Source organism: Molothrus aeneus, chromosome 22 (assembly GCF_037042795.1).
Source record: "Molothrus aeneus isolate 106 chromosome 22, BPBGC_Maene_1.0, whole genome shotgun sequence".
In the NCBI taxonomy this organism is placed as follows: Eukaryota; Metazoa; Chordata; class Aves; order Passeriformes; family Icteridae; genus Molothrus; species Molothrus aeneus.
In genome coordinates this window covers 1,103,089-1,122,491 of record NC_089667.1, presented here as the reverse complement: position 1 = coordinate 1,122,491, position 19,403 = coordinate 1,103,089, and positions in this window count along the sequence as shown.

The window sequence follows — 19,403 nt, the reverse complement described above, 5'->3', positions numbered from 1 at the left end:
AGCCAGAGAGAGCTGGGGCTGTTCAGCTGCCACAGTGACACCCACGTGTGTGAGGGTGAGGGCTGTCAGCCCCAGGAGCAGTCAGTCACAGAGCAGTCCGACCCCTGCTCTCTGCTCTGCAGCTCGTGCAGCAGCAGCTGGGCTTGCTTTGGGGTTTTCTCCCCCTTGGTGGAGGCAGCTCACTCACAGCAGCTCTCGAGAGTGCTTCACGCCTCGCTGGCTCTCCTTTGCATCTTTCTCAGGCTGAACCTTCCAGCAAGGCACCGCACGCTGCTGCTCGAGGCCGTGGGTGTGCGCTGAGCTCAGCAGCACCAAACCCATCCTGACACCCAGGACAGGCTTCATGCAGCAAGGAACAGCAATAGGATTCAAGCAGAGCTGCAAAGCAGCCCCAGCAGCTCCCTCACAGCCTGCAAGAGGTGAATTAGCATCTCTAGACAGCAGCTCCAAGACTTTCAGAGCCAGTTTGCTTTCTGGTTTCTCTTCCCCTCCAAACTGAGCAGTTAAAAGCACAAGAGAGGGGCAGGAGCACAACACAAAACTCAGCAACAATTTGCATCCCCATCTCTGTGGGTTCAAGAGAAGTCCTGGTTAAACACAAATTAAACCAGTTCCCCAACCTGATGCAGGTTTTGTGGGTGACAATGGTTAAAGGGCAGACAAACACAGGCTGGAGGCTGGGAAAAGGACCTAGAATCATGGAATTCCTGAAGAAGGAACTCAGAAGGGACCATTCCAAGCCCCCACTATGGAGGGCAGGGATGGCACCCAGTAGGTGACACACTGCTGGAAAAGGCAGGTGAACAGATCCTGGCCATGGAATAATTGTGCTCTGGAAAAGGAGGCAGGGACAGCACAGAGAGAGCTCTGCTGTGCTTTGTCCAGGCTAATTTTAACAGAACTTCCACCACTTCCTAGAGGAAACTACTTCACAGCCCAAAACATCTCTCACTGTCAGCAAGTTTCCCTGATGGCTGAGCGATATTTTGCTTCTCTTCAGCTTCCTCTAATAAGAGCCCAAAGAGTTCCACTCCTTCCCTGGATGCTGTCAGGGAGCTCAGCTGAGCTCTGTTCCAGGCTGGAGCTCTCCGGGCAGGTAATTTGGCTGGTATTGAGGAAATCACTGCAGATTTACATCAAGATAATCCAGATCCACAGCTTGCTGAGAGCTGCTAGTAAATAGAGGGGAATCTGAACCATTTGGTAAAATCCTTAATGATTTAACAGCTTGACTTCAGCCTCATTGTTTGCTCTTTTTATTCCTGTCCTATTGTGAAAACATGTGTAGGAGAAACAGCATTTATTTTGGGACTTGATCAAGTACCAGCCAAAGCTATTACACTCTTGGGTCATTTCTAAACTAAATTAAAATTTTAATTTCATTTCAACATCCATCCCTCCTCTTTTACAAGGTTGGGTTTTTTTATTTTAATTTTAAGTCAATTACTGAGCTTGGTTTAAAAAGGGAAAAGCTGTTTGTGCTCATGATTAACACATACCCCACTTGCAGAAGTTGGGAAGGAATTAAAAATGAATATTAGAATAAAGTGAGCTTTGTCTATGCGATAAATGAAGACTCTTCACAGTATTTTCATGTTTGTTGTTTGTTGTTCAGTTTTATGTTTGCTCAAGGATAGGCAGAGGGAAGTGGAGCGATGCCACAGTGACTTCCCAGTGGCAGAGTCAAGTCCCATTCCTGTTTCCCAGTTTATTGCTCCATCCATGGCTCTGCTGCAAAGTCCTCAGGCTCAGCCTGTTCCCCAGTTTCTGAGCTGCAGCACCACACTCAGCTCTGTCCCACACCCCTCAGCCCAGCAGGGCAGCAGGGAAGGTGTCACTGCAGGGTGGCACACCTGGGACAGCCACCAAACACTGCTCGAGTTCTTTCCTCCATCCCAATAAACCAAGAAAATTCCTTTTCCATGGAGTCTGAGGAGAAGCCAGGAGGATGGGGCAGCATCAGCAGCCCCACCAAAATATTTCTGGCTTCAAGAAGGCGAATCAAGGCTTTAAGAACCTGCAGCAGCCCCTGCCACAACCCCACCCTCCCCAGGCTGCCTGGCTGACCCAGAGCTGCTCAGTGATAACCACTTCATTCTTGCATCGAGCAATAATTTCTCATCTTTGAGGGGGTGGGGCAAAGAGCGGGTGGAAATGACATCCTTCCGCCAGCCTTTAACCCTTGGGGTGCGGGCACTTTCCAGGCTGCCTGCCAGCCCGTTCCCAGGGGAGAAGGGTTTGTTGATCTGTTGGCATCTTAGAAACCTCCTCCCATTCATCAGCCCCCGGCACCACCTCGCACAAAAGGAGCATCCCTAAGGCCAGCAGCGGACAGGAGAGTGCTTTCTACACTTACAGCCATGGTTTGAACAGACTGGCCGCACTAAACCCCACCTTGCTTATGATTTTATAACTTTAGAGTGCTCGCACGCGGTTTCCTGCGGGGCAAGCGGGCGGGGCAGCAGGAGGTGCTTCGGTGAACAATAGAGCAGCAATGGCCCTTCTGCAGCCGCTGGAAATACCCCGGGAGGGTGAAGGGCCGGGAGAAGGTCACCGGGGAAAGTGAAGGGGCGAGGCCGAGGGTGTGAGCCCCGGGCCGCTGGCCGGGCGCTGCTTGCCGGGGCTCGGCCTCTGGAGGGGACGGGGCAGGGGCCGCCCGGCAGCGCATCCCCAGCACTGCATCCCCGGCAGCGCATCCCCGGCAGTGCATCCCTGGCACTGCATCCCTGGCAGTGCATCCCTGGCACTGCATCCCCGGCAGTGCACCCTGGCACTGCATCCCTGGCACTGCATCCCTGACACTGCATCCCTGGCACTGCATCCCCGGCAGCGCATCCCCGGCAGTGCATCCCTGGCACTGCATCCCTGGCACTGCATCCCCGGCAGTGCATCCCTGACACTGCATCCCTGGCACTGCATCCCCGGCACTGCATCCCTGACACTGCATCCCTGACACTGCATCCCTGGCACTGCATCCCTGGCACTGCATCCCCGGCAGTGCACCCTGGCACTGCATCCCTGGCACTGCATCCCTGGCACTGCATCCCTGACACTGCATCCCTGGCACTGCATCCCCGGCAGGGCATCCCCGGCAGTGCATCCCTGGCAGTGCATCCCCGGCACTGCATCCCTGGCACTGCATCCCCGGCAGTGCACCCTGGCACTGCATCCCTGGCACTGCATCCCTGGCACTGCATCCCTGACACTGCATCCCTGGCACTGCATCCCCGGCAGGGCATCCCCGGCAGTGCATCCCTGGCAGTGCATCCCCGGCACTGCATCCCTGGCACTGCATCCCCGGCACTGCATCCCTGACACTGCATCCCTGACACTGCATCCCTGGCACTGCATCCCCGGCAGGGCATCCCCGGCAGTGCATCCCTGGAAGCGCATCCCTGGAAGCGCATCCCTGGCAGCGCATCCCTGGGAGTGCATCCCCGGCACTGCATCCCTGGAAGCGCATCCCCGGCAGGGCATCCCCGGCAGTGCATCCCCGGCATTGCATCCTTGGCACTGTATCCCAGGCAGTGCATCCCCGGCATTGCATCCTTGGCACTGCATCCCTGGCAGTGCATCCCGGACAGTGCATCGCCAGCAGTGCATCCCTGGCAGTGCATCCCTGACACTGCATCCCTGGCAGCGCAACCCCGGCACTGCATCCCTGGCAGCGCATCCCTGGCAGTGCACCCTGGCAATGCATTCCTGGCAGTGCAACCCCGGCAGTGCATCCCTGGCACTGCATCCCTGGCACTGCATCCCCGGCAGTGCACCCTGGCACTGCATCCCTGGCACTGCATCCCTGGCACTGCATCCCCGGCAGGGCATCCCTGGCACTGCATCCCTGACAGCGCATCTCTGGCAGTGCATCCCTGGCACTGCATCCCCGGCACTGCATCCCTGGCACTGCATCCCTGGCACTGCATCCCTGGCAGCGCAACCCCGGCACTGCATCCCTGTCACTGCATCCCCAGCACTGCATCCCCGGCACTGCATCCCTGGCACTGCATCCCTCGCACTGCATCCCTGGCTGCTCCAGCGCTCCCGGGGCTCCTCCCTCCCCCGGGGCCTGTCAGAGCTGAGCCAGACACGAGGACACCTCTAGAGCCTTCTCATTTGGCTTTGCACCCTGCCTGGGATGGGTGACAGTGCCAGGGGGGTTAAAGTTTGGCCCAGCCTCACAAAGCCCTGGCTCTCTGTGCTCAGAGTAAACTGCTTTTTCTCTACATTTCTCCTGCTCTCAGCTCATCCATCGATTACTCAGCTGCTAATTAAGCCAAGATAATGCCCCCATCAGCAGCCCCAGCAGATGCACAGCGAGCTGACAGTACGGGTCAGGCAGGAGAGGGTTTAGGTGGGATACCAGAGCTGCTGCCATTAAATCACCTTGCTCTGCCCCAGCTCACAGCAGCCATTGCCAACTGCAGGAGGATGTGAAGGGAGGGTTAATTAGGTCAGCTGTTGTTTCACTCACAAATTTGCCTCTGTGAAGCAGTAGATTCACGGCACAATGCCACGGGCCAGGCCCTCAGCTGGGGCAGAGCACAAGGGGAATGAAGGGGATCAGTGTCCCACTGTTCAGAGAGAGACCCCTGCCCTCTCACACCTTGCCCATCTCACAGAGCCCAGCCTCTCCCTGGCACCGGGCCTTGGGCTCAGCTGGGATCCCTGTGGCACCTCCAGCAGGACACCTGGAGCAGCCTGCCCCAACCCGCTCTGAAATTCCCACCAAACCCTGCTCTTCCATATGGGCCCCAGAACACTGGGGAATGTGGGGTTACCTTCTGTTTCTTTGTGCCTCAGCTTGGGAAAGAGGTTTGTGATCTGGAGGGGCACATGGTCCCCTCCTCCAAAGCTCTGTGGTGAACCTGAGGACAAGGGACACACACACATCCCAGTGCTGGGGTACAAAAAACACCTCGGGTTTCCACACACCCCCAGCCCTGGGCAAGCAGAAAACACCCAAAAAAATCAAAACATTATTTACATGGCAGGCAGGGGAAATTTGCACACCCAGCAGAGCAGGGGGCAGCAGGACCAGGCTGAGGCAGGACCGGGCTGAGGCAGGAATGGGCTGAGGCAGGAATGGGCTGAGGGCAGGACAGGGCTGAGGCAGGAATGGGCTGAGGGCAGGACTGGGCTGAGCCGGGAATGGGCTGAGGGCAGGACTGGGCTGAGCCGGGAATGGGCTGAGGCAGGAATGGGCTGAGGGCAGGAATGGGCTGAGGGCAGGAATGGGCTGAGGCAGGAATGGGCTGAGGGCAGGAATGGGCTGAGCCGGGAATGGGCTGAGGCAGGAATGGACTGAGGGCAGGAATGGGCTGAGGGCAGGAATGGGCTGAGGGCAGGAATGGGCTGAGGCAGGAATGGACTGAGGGCAGGAATGGGCTGAGGCAGGAATGGGCTGAGGGCAGGACCGGGCTGAGGCAGGAATGGGCTGAGGGCAGGACCGGGCTGAGCCGGGAATGGGCTGAGGGCAGGAATGGGCTGAGGGCAGGACCGGGCTGAGGCAGGAATGGGCTGAGGGCAGGAATGGGCTGAGGGCAGGAATGGGCTGAGGCAGGAATGGGCTGAGGGCAGGAATGGGCTGAGCCGGGAATGGGCTGAGGCAGGAATGGACTGAGGGCAGGAATGGGCTGAGGGAGGACGGGGCTGAGCCGGGAACGGGCTGAGGCAGGAAGGCAGCCCAGCCCGGCCCGGCCCGGCCCGGCCCAGCCCAGCCCAGCCCGGCCCCGGCCCGGCCCCAGCCCGCAGCCCTAGAGGTGGCAGCTGGCAGCGCAGCAGGGGAAGCTGGCGGTGCCTCTAACACCGAGAGAGTGGCCACATGCACAGCAGTGATTTACAGACTAACGGGAAGGGGAAGGCCTTGCTTGGCTCCTCAGGGACTCACAATTCCCACTGCCTGGGCCGGGGGGCAGGAGTCTGCTCTTCCCAAGGAATGGCAGCACATCCCTGCAGTTGTCACACTCCAGCTTCCCCCAAGGCAAATGCTGGCACCTGTGGGACTCTGGGCCCTTTAGGGGATGGCATCACCGTGGAAAACCCCTGGAGGGGTCATAGCAAATCCTTCCAATCATCCCTGCAAAGCAGGAATCAGCCCCAGGTCTGTCTGTCTCACCCTGGGCACTTTGGAGCTCCCCTCCCTCACAGCAAAACCAAACCAAATTACACCAAAACCAAATTACAATTCAGAACAGCAAAGGAACTGCAAATTTAATTCACTGTACTAATGCCAGTGCATAGCCTTCCACCTCTATGAGGAAAAGAATAATGTTCTCCTAAATCTCCATATAAAATTTATGTACCATACATATAGATATATATTTTAATTTTTAAAGGGAGGCATCATCTGAGATATTTACAGAAGGTCCTGCAGTAGCAAATACACAAATCAATTACTGGGTGAAACTGGAAATTGAGAGAGGAAAAGTAAATCACCACAAACCAAAACTGAGGTGTCCTGAAAATGTCCGCAGGTACCTCCTGCCCCCAAAAGAGTTCAAAGAGCCTCTCCCCCCACCACTTACGGCTCAGCTGAAGGACCCGGGGAAAAGCTTGATATCCTCCACGGCTTCCCACACTTGTGTCCGCTCTCCTCCCAGCTACCTGGTGCTCTCCGCGCTGGAGCCGGGGAGGATGGAAATACCATAGTGTTCGAGGCAGGGCTGCTATTCAAAGGGAGGGGGAGTGGTCAGCCCCGCACCCAGGGCGCTGCGAACGCCGCCAGCCAGGAAAGAGCCACCTCTGGCCGCTGTCACGGCGCTGGGGAAACAAAACAGCCGCTGCTTGGAGCCGGGGATGGGTACAGCCCTGCCAGCCCCGCCGTGGGGTGGCCTTTGGGTCCCTGCCCTGTGAGTGCACCCGAGGCTCCAGCCTGCCTGCCCAGGGCTGCTGCAGCCCCAAGTCCCGGCAGCGGAGTTTGTTCCTGCCCAGGGACCAAGTCAAGGCTGGCAGAGCACGGCCCGGTGAGGCTGTGGCAGCCCTGACCCCAAAGAGGAGCCCAACAGCTGCCGAGGTGCCCCATGGCAGAAATCCCTTCCCCTGAAGGGCCCTGGCACCGCCGCTGTCCCTGCTCCGTGGGTCCCGGGCTCTGCTTCCTGCCTTAGCCCAGCCCTGGAAGGCTCCAGGCTGCTGCCAACCCTGCCAGCTCTCGGCATGTACCCCTGGAACCAACAGCGTAGCCTGGGGCCGCTGCTTGCTTTTAAACCCCTAAAGGCTGAGGGAAGCCTCCCTCCTTTGCTCCCTGGGCAGCGCTGGGAGCCACCGGGGCAGCTCTGCCAGGGCTGGACGGTCCCGACCCGCATCTCCACAAACACCAGCCCAAGGTGGGTGCTCAGGGTGTGCGGGATCTCTCCAGGCAGGAGAAGGGCAGGAGAGCACATTCCCGGCTGGCCAGGACCAGCAGAGGGACAGAAACACCGCGTGCAGTGATCTCAGTCCTTTAACGCCCCTGGGATTATCCAGAGGCTCTGGAAGAGCAGGATCTTTGCCGAGCACCCCTGTCTCCCTCTTCACAGCCTGGCCAGGGAGCTGCAAGCACCAGTGGCCTCCCAAATCCCGGGTGCAGGAGGACGTGCCCAACCCGCCTCTCCCTCTCGCGCTCCGGGCAGCAGAACCGCCTTTTCCTCCAGGAGAGGGCTCCAGGCTGGAATTCCTGCCCGGCTCCAGGCTGGAACTCCTGCCCGGCTCCAGGCTGGAACCCCTGCCCAGCTCCAGGCTGGAATTCCTGCCCAGCTCTAGGCTGGAACTCCTGCCCGGCTCTAGGCTGGAATTCCTGCCCAGCTCTAGGCTGGAATCCCTGCCCAGCTCCAGGCTGGAATTCCTGCCCGGCCCCAGGCTGGAACTCCTGCCCAGCTCTAGGCTGGAACTCCTGCCCGGCTCTAGGCTGGAACTCCTGCCCAGCTCTAGGCTGGAATTCCTGCCCAGCTCTAGGCTGGAATCCCTGCCCAGCTCCAGGCTGGAACCCCTGCCCAGCTCCAGGCTGGAACTCCTGCCCGGCTCCAGGCTGGAACTCCTGCCCGGCTCCAGGCTGGAACTCCTGCCCAGCTCTAGGCTGGAATCCCTGCCCAGCTCTAGGCTGGAATTCCTGCCCAGCTCTAGGCTGGAATCCCTGCCCAGCTCCAGGCTGGAATTCCTGCCCGGCCCCAGGCTGGAACTCCTGCCTGGCTCCAGGCTGGAACTCCTGCCCAGCTCTAGGCTGGAACTCCTGCCCGGCTCCAGGCTGGAATTCCTGCCCGGCCCCAGGCTGGAACTCCTGCCCAGCTCTAGGCTGGAATCCCTGCCCAGCTCTAGGCTGGAATTCCTGCCCAGCTCTAGGCTGGAATCCCTGCCCAGCTCCAGGCTGGAATTCCTGCCCGGCCCCAGGCTGGAACTCCTGCCTGGCTCCAGGCTGGAACTCCTGCCCAGCTCTAGGCTGGAACTCCTGCCCGGCTCCAGGCTGGAATTCCTGCCCGGCCCCAGGCTGGAACTCCTGCCCAGCTCTAGGCTGGAATCCCTGCCCAGCTCCAGGCTGGAACTCCTGCCCAGCTCTAGGCTGGAACTCCTGCCTGGCTCTAGGCTGGAATCCCTGCCCAGCTCCAGCACGGATCCCACCCCGCTGTGTCCGTGAGCAGCCCTGGACAGCCCCTGCCACACAAGGGCTCCATGTGTGCTGCTCGAGAGCAAATGGGGCGCTGGGAGCAGCTGCTGGGAGTTCCCTGGAGATCCTAACAGAGACTGTAAGAGAAGAGCAGCAAAGAGCCCCCAGCCCCAGTGGGGCTCAGCCCTCAGTGCCCCCCTGCACTGACCCCTGGAAGTTCTGCTTGCAGAGTATCTGCAGGAGGGGGTGATTTCCAGGGAATTTAGCAGCACCCTCACAAAAACCCCAAGCAGCCTGTACATCTGAGTGCTGTCACTGCTGAAGGGTTGCTGTGTGGGGAGAGGAATAACTCCTGGAGGCTCCTTCCCCTGCACAACCCTGGGTATTTTGAGTACTCTCAGCATAGTGGGCATTTGCAAAGTACAAACCAAAGCTGTGTTTGCTCCCACGTGGATAATTTCTGCCTGCACAGGGCTCCTGTAGCATCTCCAAATGCTGCCAAATGTTCCCCAGAGAAATCAGATGTTCTGAACAAGTGTTCACAGGATAAAAGTCCCTCCTGTCCCCCTGTCCCAGACCAGGAGGCTGCTAAAATGCACAAAGTGACAAATAACAAAAAACCCCATTATTTATGCACATAAAACTATTCCCAGGTCCTTCAGGAGCTGCCAAATGATGAATGAATCTCTCCTTTAGCCCTGAATTTAGAAAGACAGAGCTCCAGGTGGCCCAAATCAGTTACCTGCTGGACTGGCCAGGCACGGCTCCCTCTTGTAGCTGTTTTAACACAGGAAATGATTTACAGGGTTCCATCTCCCCAGGAAGGTTTCCAGCCTCCTGGGCTTTGCTACAAAGGCTCTGTCACATCTGAGCTCCAAAGGAGTGGAATGTGTTCAGCAATCAATTTTTATCTGGGCAACTCTTCCTGGGATAACCCTGCTGGCAGCTGCGAGCAAGATGTCCTTGCCTGGATGCTGTGCTCAGGAGGGTGCTGGGATGCAGAATCCAGACATTAACAGCTCTGTGGAGTGGCTGTGCAGCCAGCTGGGAGGCTGGGACGTGGAATCCCAGAGTCATGGAATGCTTTGGGTGGGAAGGGACCATGAAGATCACCAGGCCCCACGTGGTTGCCTGGTTTCAGGGTCACTGCTGTCACATCAGTCACCCAAAGCAGTTGCTTCAGCTCACAACAAAAAGTAGGGTTAAATTTCGGGCAGCTCATGGAATTGATCATAAAGTCATTGCACTTTCCATGGCAGCTGCTTTGGGTTTGCTCCGTGCTCATAAAAAATAAAGCGATCCCTTAATGTTTCCCTGCAGCAGTTATTGATGGCTTCACCAAATTGGGGATGTCCTGGGGATGTTTCACAGGTTCTGCACTCCTAGGCTGCTTAAATTTGGGGGCCCTCAGGCTCCTGTTGAAAGGTGCAGCACACTGGTGTCAGCAGAAACAGCCCCTTTCCCAGTACCCTGAGAAATCCTCAGCACCACTTGGGGTGGGAGCTCAGAGCAGCAGCACTGGGAGGGTGACAGCACCTGGAGATGCTCCTGGTTTGTCTGCTGGAGCTGGGCAGGGAGCTTGGATCATCTGGGCAAAATTCAGCCCAGTCTTGAGTGTCACCAACTGTCACCTACCCCAGCTCCACTCCCTTGCAGCCCCAGGTTCCTCTCCAGGGAAACATCCCCGTGCTCCTGCTTGTGGATCATAAAGGACTAAAGGGGAGAGAGAAGCTTCCAGAGCCCTTCATGGATCACCATTTCCATCTTACTGTGGGAAAGCAGAGAAGGAACCAACAAAATTATCCTGAGCACCTGAATCTCTGCTTTTGGTGTTACCCCAGGGCAAAGAGTGAAATGAGGATTCCTGAGCTGGAGGAACCTTCCCAGTGTTTGCCCTGGGAGAAGGTGGCACAGCCGGATCAGGAGCTGCCTGTGCCTGGCAATCCATGGCAGCTTTGCCCAGGGAGATGTTCCCTCTGCCCTGCTCAGAACCTGGGTGTGACTCACAGCCTGTGCCCAGATGTTCAGAGCTGGGCACATCTGGAACCCAGCTGCTGACACCCTCTGGAGCTGCCTGGCCTCAAAAGCCAATGGAGACAGCACCAGGGCTCATTCCTCTGGACCAACCCCCATGAATTCCCTCCTGTATGGAGCCCAAGGATGCTGAATGTCTGAGCTAGAGGGAAATTTCTGCCCTCCCAAGCAGGAGAAGGAGCTTTTTCTACCCTTGGATCAGACAGGAGAAGGAGCTTTTTCTACCCTTGGATCAGACAGGAGCTCAGATCTTGCATGTCCATTACCTTGGATGTGAAGGTGCAGAATATACACTAAAAATTTGGATACACAGGAGTATCCTGAATGCCTAAACTGCCCCAAAAGTGACTTTTGTGGTGCTCCTTTAGGCTGGGAGCTGCTGCACATGAATCTCCTCCACATCAACCAAGGTAATTGTGATGAACTGGCTCATCCATGGTTTATCCCACTTTTCTAAGGGAGATCAGCTCTGTGTAAAAATGGGCTTTAAACAGGGAACATCTGAAGCTGTCAGGACTGGGTGAGAAATGGAATGGGGAAAAATTCCTTTTTCATCTCTCTCCACATGGATAAAAACACATGGATGTGTATGGAGGTGAGAAAACCCAAAATCACACCAATAACATTTTCTTTCATGTGAGGGTGGGCAGGCCCTGGCACAGGGTGCCCAGAGCAGCTGGGGCTGCCCCTGGATCCCTGGCAGTGCCCAAGGCCAGGCTGGGCAGGGCTTGGAGCTGCCTGGGACAGTGGGAGGTGTCCCTGCCATGGCAGGGGTGGCACTGGATGGGCTTTAAGGTCCCTTCCACCCAATCCATTCTGGCATTCTGAGATTTGGTCACGTTTTCACTCTGGAAGAGGAAGTGAGAAGTTTCCACTCAGCTCTAACTCTGCTGTTTAAGCAACATCTCCAGGGAAGTTCCAACCAGAACATCTCCAGCCTGAACCCTTGAGATGCAAACTTGTGGATTTTGCATAGTTGGCACAAAACCCAATCCTTTTTCTAGAGGCCAATGTGAACATTTTCCTTGCAAACTCCTTGTGCAGGTGCCTGCCCACTCACACCATTAATAAAGTCCTGAAAGCTGCAAGAACAAGGTAAATTAATTCTCATTTCTGTCAACATTAACTGAGAAATCAGTCCTTACTCACAAGTTCTCCCATTGCAAGAAGAATTTGGCCTCTTGGTTGGAAGAAGGATCTTTGATTAGTCTGATACACTCAGACAAAAAACCAGCGAGGATCTCATCACACACACCCTCTTTAAACTGTAAATTAAAATCCTCATCCAGAATCATTTAATCGAGGACTATAAAGCCAGATTTCAGAAGTGCTCTTTTCCCAGGCAGGCACATAAATAGAGATCAGATTTATAAAAATGCTATCAGCCAACAATTCCTGCTCAAACACATCTGGCCAGATTTCAAAACCAATTCAGCAGCCAGTTAATCACTTGCTCTTTATTATTTAATTTACTATTAGCATTGGGGGTAAAAAAAAAACCCAAGAGATATTTTTACTTTCTTTTATCTGTTAAAATATTCCCTGCATCTTGCTGGAGTGGAATTCAAAGCCTTGATAAAAATCATGACATTTTTAAAAAGTCAACTGCTTCTCAAGCCCATGTAAAAATGCAGGGGGTGAATTGAGATCACTTCACCGCTTCCCTTTGCAGCTTCTTGTTCAAAAAATGAGATTAGCACTGCACTGAGAATGCCACATAAAACCCACCCAGAAAATAATCAGCAGCTTGTGAAGGTTGAGCTGGGATGGGAATGAATGAGAAGCTGGAATTCTCATTATTGCTGGTGGTTCTCTGAGGACACCAGTGCACATCTCAAAGCTTTGTGTCCCCAGGGCTGGCTGTGGTGGAGGTGGCCCTGCCTGGACAGCAGAGAGTGGTGGCTGTGGTCTCCTGGGTTTGGAATTCCTCCCTTCTGGCAAGCAGTGACTCCAGAAATATTGGGGAAGGGTTGAGCAGTGAAAAAGGATGAGAGCCTTATCTCTGGAGGGGTTTGACACAGTGGGTTAAGGTCAGTGGTGGAAACCCAGGGCACCGGCAATATTTCTCTGTCTGCTCTGGGGTGCCCTGACCCCCAGGGCAGCACTGACTTTGACCCTCATCCATGGAAAAAGTTTCCCAGGCTTCAAGACAGACTGGAATCCACAAAAGTGTGAAATAGATTACAGAGAGCAGTGTAGGTGTATCACTTGGTGAGAAATTTAGGCTTTGGGATTTTTAGTACATTGTGGACAGAAGCAAGATGGAGGGCAGGGTGTCATCCTGAATTTCTTTTTCTTCCTTCTTCTTTATGGGTTTGTGTAGCATTTTGTAATTGGGCAGAAAAGTCCACATTGCAGCTCTTTGGGATCAGTTATTGGGTTAAAAGGGAAAATAATCCAGGTTCCAGTTCTTAATTGGATAGTTTAGTCTTAAAAGACCTTGTAACAAGAGATTGTGTCCATTTTGTGCCTTCTCATGAAAAGCTGCAGAACTCATGGTTGTGAGACTGATAAGAAATAATAAACACCTGAGTCCCAACATAAATTACTGTCTCAAGTGCATTCAATCCAGACCCAGAGAAACTGATAATCACTGGTGGATCCTTGGCAGCGCTGGGTGAACACTTGGATGGTCACAGAGAGTTTTCCAACCACATGAACCTGTATTCCCTGAGCTGGGGGCTGGAGCAGCATCTGGAGGAGGGGCTGCAAAGGCAGGGCCCAGGGTTTGCACCTGGCTCACTCAGGGTGGTCCTGGAGGCCTCGTGGGTCTGTTCCCCCAGGGCAGGGACATCCAGGAGGTCTCAGCTGGACCCCTGAACCAGCTCCTGCTCCCCAGGGCTGATCCCAGGCTCTATCCCTGTTTTTCAGGACCCATGGCTCCACTCCAGCCCAGCTCAGCTCATCCTTTGAATGCCTTGGCTCTCCTTCCATGGCTCACAACTCTTCCCACCAGGAATGCCACTGTGTGGGGAGGAGGAGGACAAAGCACGTGGGTGACATAGGAATGAAGAGATTTCTCTGTGGTGGGTTCCGTGGGGAGCTGATAAATCCGGGAAATTCTCCTTTTCCTGAGGCCTTTTCCCAGTCTCAAAGTGACCTTTGTGTTCTCCATCAGCTGACAGACACAAGGACAGCGAGGTTGGTGCCACAAGCTCAGCAGGGCCGGGGTGGGAACTGAGCCCTCCTGGGTGCCACCACCCACCCAGCCATGCCAGGGACACACTCAGCCAAGGAAATGTTATCCTGGATCTCCCATAGGGCAGGGAAGGTGTGGGATGTTCCCAGTGCAACAGAAACTGGACATTTTGCAATGCTTTATTTGCATTCTAAACCAATGCAAAATGATCTAGACCTTCATAAACACTTCTTGTTCCTGGAGAAGCAGCAGAGGGAAAAATTCCAGTAGCAGAAAAGCGAGGCTGGGTTCTGTGGAAATGAGTTATTAACATGTCCTTTACCTCTCTGTTTATTTTCCACACGGTTCCAGGTCAAGGAAAGTTTGTCTGTGACAAGGATTAGGCTTTGGGAACAGCTGTGTCTTTTCATATTTAATTCCTGAGCTGCACCGAGGGTGTTTGGACAGATTCTCCCTTGTCTCCTCTGTCGATTGTCAGGGGAGGATAACAGGACACAGGTGACATCCCCAGGGTGTGACGTCCCCTCCATGAAGGACACCCAGAGCTCTGGAGGAAGAAAGGGGATAAATAAGGCGTGTTCTGGCTGAATCCTCACTGTCCCTGTGGTGGCTGGTGCTGCAGGGGTTATTTATGGCCGGGCTGGGAATTGCAGGGCTGGGTCCCACATGTGAAGTGAAAGTGGAAGTGTGTGGGTGGGAGGGGAAGCAGCCGCCTCCCATTTATCAGCGCTCCCGAGGCCCAGCAGCTTTCCCGGCTCCAGGCTGACATCTCCCAGGCAGCAGCACTGCAGCACCCCAAGGCAGGATCCCATCCCAGGGTCTGTCCTTGGGGATGCCAGGGAGAGGGAAAACCCTTCCTGCTGTGGCACAGCCTGCTCTGGGTGCTTCACTCACCTGCCCACCCTCAGTGCAGCTGCTAAAAAAGGCAGCTGGGAATGGCCCAGCCTGGAGCCAGCCCGGGTCCGTGGGGCTTCAGCAGGGCAGGGGGATGGGCTGGAGGGCTGGAGGGAGGGGTCACGGCGGGGTGAGCTGATGAACAACAAACAATCCTAATGTATGCAAAAAGCAGTCTGGAAAAAATGACATTCCTGCTTGTCTGCATGTGTAACATACAGAGCTCCTAAAGAAAGGAGCCAAAGATGTGCCATGAATCAGAGCTTTATCCTGCCAGCCCCCAGAGCCCAGCCCGTGGGTTTGGGGCAGTTTGCCTTGGTAATTCCCAGCTCTGCAGCACAGGCTGCACCAACAGTGCCCTCTTGGAATCAAACAGGTCCTTTGGGCCTCACATTTTCTCTGGTTTTCCACCCTCTTAGACAACAAACAAGCCATTAATGTCTGGCAGCACAGCCTGGATTCCCACTCCCAGAGCACAGCTCAGATCCCTGCTGGGGATGCCCAGTGCCATGTTCAGTCCCATGTCCTGTGCCCAGTGCCACCTGCCATGCCAGGGGAGACACTCAGGGTTCACACCTCTGCAAACAAGATCCCAGTGTGCCTTTTCCTGATGGAAAACTCCCAACAGAGACCAGGCCCAGACTTTACTTTTGACCCCTTTAGGCTCTCCACTGCGATAAGGATATTTGCAGAGGGTCTGTGGGCTAATTTCTGATCTCTGTCTTCATTAACAGGAATCTTCTCTGCCCTGAATAACCCCTGGCTCATTCTGCTGGTGAGTCATAGGCTCATGGAATGGTTTGGGATGGAAAGGACCTTAAATCCCATCCAGTGCCACCCCTGCCATGGGCAGGGACACCTTCCACTGTCCCAGGGCTCCAAGCCCTGTCCAGCCTGGCCTGGGACACTGCCAGGGATGGGACATTCACAGATTCTCCCAGCAGCCTGATCCATAGCTCCAAAGCTTTACCCATCTGTCCCTGTCTGCAGGGTCTCTGCCCAAACCCAAACCCCATGGCACATACCCACAGTGCCAGCCTGTGAAAAGCTGCAGGTTTTCCCCAGGTTTGCCCTGGGTGTTCCCAGGCACAGCTGGCAGCTCCAGCTGGATGCCCTGCAGCAGGAATGGCAATTTTGGCTCAGGCTGGGTGAGAAGGGGAGCCCGGCTCACAGGAAGGGTGATGGAAGGAGCCATGGAGCAGCATCCTGGGCTGGCACTCCTGCTCCAAAGGCTTGTCCCAGGTGATGCCTCAGGTTTAGTTTTTACATTTTTCAGATTCTGTGCTGCTTTAGTGTGTGAGCCTGAGCTTCATATTATGGGATGGTGAGCTCTCTGCACAGAGCAGGGAGACAAAACAATTCCTTCTCTGCTGGGTACCAAGGACAAATGATCCAAATCTCAGCCCAAGAGCACAAACAGCGTGGGCTGGAGAGAGAAAAACAAGGATGGGACTGCATGGGCTAAAGCTGGGATGGGACAATGAACTCCAATATGCAAATGGAGCAGAACTGATAAAAGTGAAAGACCCTGTGATCTCATGTCCATTTTTGTGGCTATTTTGAGTTGTGCTGCCCAAGGTGTGTCCATTGAGGCCTCTTAATAAATCCCTACTTTCTTCTTTAGCTCTGTCCAGTCTCTGCTCTAGGTCAGCCTTCAGAAGGCATCACAGATGGGAACCACCCCAGCACTCAGCAGAGCAGTGATGGCACAGCCTGGGCTTCCTGCCAGTCCCTTGGACAGATCCAAGAGTGACTTTGCTCCCTTTTTCCACCTGGATCTGCTGTGTCAATTGGGCACTGGGGATGGTGGTGCCCATGGATGGCAGAGAATGCATTTCCCAGGGGGAAATGCCATCCTTGGCCAGCCTTTCCCAGCCCTGCAGGGATTTCCCCCCACAGCTCCACTCTGAGTGCAGAGCTCCAGCTCTGGGTGATGCTCCTGGTGGCAGGAGGAGCTCACCCTGCTGGGGACACTGTCCTTGTCCTTGTCCCTGCCCAGAAGGACTCAGCTGGTACCATCCTGGGCCTTTTGAAGTCAGCAGGAGCCTGGCCTGGGGAAGGTTTATAGGGTGAGCCCAGCTAGGGGAAGGTTTAAGGGATGAGCCCAGCTTGGGGAAGGTTTGTGGGGTGAGCCCAGCCTGGGGAAGGTTTATGGGATGAGCCCAGCTTTGGGAAGGTTTAAGGGATGAGCCCAGCCTGGGGAAGGTTTAAGGGATGAGCCCAGCCTGGGGAAGGTTTAAGGGATGAACCTAGCTTGGGGAAGGTTTATGGGGTGAGCCCAGCCTGGGGAAGGTTTATGGGGTGAGCTTTGGCAGTGCTGACCGAAGCTGTGCCCAGAAATCAGTGAGTGCCATTTCCAGCACTCCAAGGGGAGCTGGGGATCCAGTGCTGCTCCTTCAGTGCCTGTAAATCTGCCCCTGAGGATTCACCAAGCTCAGCTGGAGTTTTATCTCATTTGGCCCCCTGGGCACTGCCACGGGCACAGAAAAGCCTTGCAAATGGCATGATGAATTATTCTGTTTCAGTCCCATCCTGTGGGCTGAGAAGGACCTCTCTGAGACCCAGCTCAGGCTGGATTCACCTCCTCTCTCAATGGGCTTCATTAGCTCCAGCTTTTCATGGATGCAGCAAATGAGAGAAATAAATACTACAATCAAAGTGCTCAAACCTACGCCTTGCCTATGCCAACACAAACCCTGAATGGGAGGAAGTATTAGGCTAAATTTAGCTCCTCAAGCAAAATCCAAGAGCTTTTATTTTTTCTTTAATTTTTTTCTCTAGGTTCATACTGTAAAACATCTGCTGAACAGTTTCCTATAACTGTTTTTGGCTTTTAAATCAAAGAAAGAAGAAACAATGTCCCATTTTTGTAGAGAGAAAAGGAGGAGGGGAATAATAGACCTTCCTCTCAAAGGAGGATGACAATGAGGATAGAAATAGAAAGGGGGGAGCTTTGAAACATCTTGAGTCCAGACAAGGAGTGGGTGGATGACTGGTCCAGGTATCTCTGCCTGCTTTGGCCACTTCCCATTCCAGGAGGGGGCTGGCAGAACTGCTGACAGCCAGAGGGAGAAGCCACGGGCAGGGCTGGATCTGCCTGGGTGAAGGGGGGCTGGGAAGGGGGTGCAGCGGGGCTGGGGGTGCACAGGGAGGTGGTAGAGGAGGAAAACCAAAGTTATTTAGCAGCAAAAAGAAAGAGGAGTTGTGCTCTGTTGTGCTGGCTTTTCCCCCAGCCCAGGAGAAAATTCCCTGCTCCTTCCAGCATCCCATGGTCCAGCTGAGCTCCTCGGGGTGTCCCACAGCTGCAGCCACCTCCACCCACCTGCAGCATCCCTGACACCGCCGCGGGTGGCCCTGAGCTGCCACATCTGGCCGTGGTCCCCTGCCAGTCTCAGGCCATCCCCTGCCGAGAAACCCAGTCCTCCGTGCCCTTCCCTGCTCTTCCCTGCCCTTCCCTGCTCTTCCCTGCCCTTCCCTGCTCCAAGGAGAGCAGAAAGCCCCTGCCCCGGGGGGCACATGCAGCCCACGGGGACACGCAGTCCCGGGAGGAATGTTCACCCCCAGAGGGGATGTGCAGCCCCGGGAGGAATGTTCACCCCCAGAGGGGTTGTGCAGCCCCCAGAGGGATGTTCACCCCCAGAGGGGATGTGCAGCCCCCAGAGGGGTTGTGGAGCCCCCAGAGGGATGTTCATCCCCAGAGGGGTTGTGCAGCCCCCAGAGGAGATGTGCAGCACCCAGAGGGGATGTTCACCCCCAGAGGGGATGTGCAGCCCCCAGAGGGGACGTGCAGCCCCCAGAGGAGATGTGCAGCCCCCAGAGGGGATGTGCAGCCCCTAGAGGGGATGTGCAGCGCCCAGAGGGGATGTTCACCCCCAGAGGGGATGTGCAGCCCCCAGAGGGGATGTTCACCCCCAGAGGGGATGTGCAGCCCCCAGAGGGGACGTGCAGCCCCCAGAGGAGATGTGCAGCCCCCAGAGGGGATGTGCAGCCCCTAGAGGGGATGTGCAGCGCCCAGAGGGGATGTTCACCCCCAGAGGGGATGTGCAGCCCCCAGAGGAGATGTGCAGCACCCAGAGGGGATGTTCACCCCCAGAGGGGATGTGCAGCCCCCAGAGGGGACGTGCAGCCCCCAGAGGAGATGTGCAGCCCCCAGAGGGGATGTGCAGCCCCTAGAGGGGATGTGCAGCGCCCAGAGGGGATGTTCACCCCCAGAGGGGATGTGCAGCCCCCAGAGGGGATGTTCACCCCCAGAGGGGATGTGCAGCCCCCAGAGGGGACGTGCAGCCCCCAGAGGAGATGTGCAGCCCCCAGAGGGGATGTGCAGCCCCTAGAGGGGATGTGCAGCGCCCAGAGGGGATGTTCACCCCCAGAGGGGATGTGCAGCCCCCAGAGGAGATGTGCAGCACCCAGAGGGGATGTTCACCCCCAGAGGGGATGTGCAGCCCCCAGAGGGGACGTGCAGCCCCCAGAGGAGATGTGCAGCCCCCAGAGGGGATGTGCAGCCCCTAGAGGGGATGTGCAGCGCCCAGAGGGGATGTTCACCCCCAGAGGGGATGTGCAGCCCCCAGAGGGGATGTTCACCCCCAGAGGGGATGTGCAGCCCCCAGAGGGGACGTGCAGCCCCCAGAGGAGATGTGCAGCCCCCAGAGGGGATGTGCAGCCCCTAGAGGGGATGTGCAGCGCCCAGAGGGGATGTTCACCCCCAGAGGGGATGTGCAGCCCCCAGAGGGGATGTTCACCCCCAGAGGGGTTGTGCAGCCC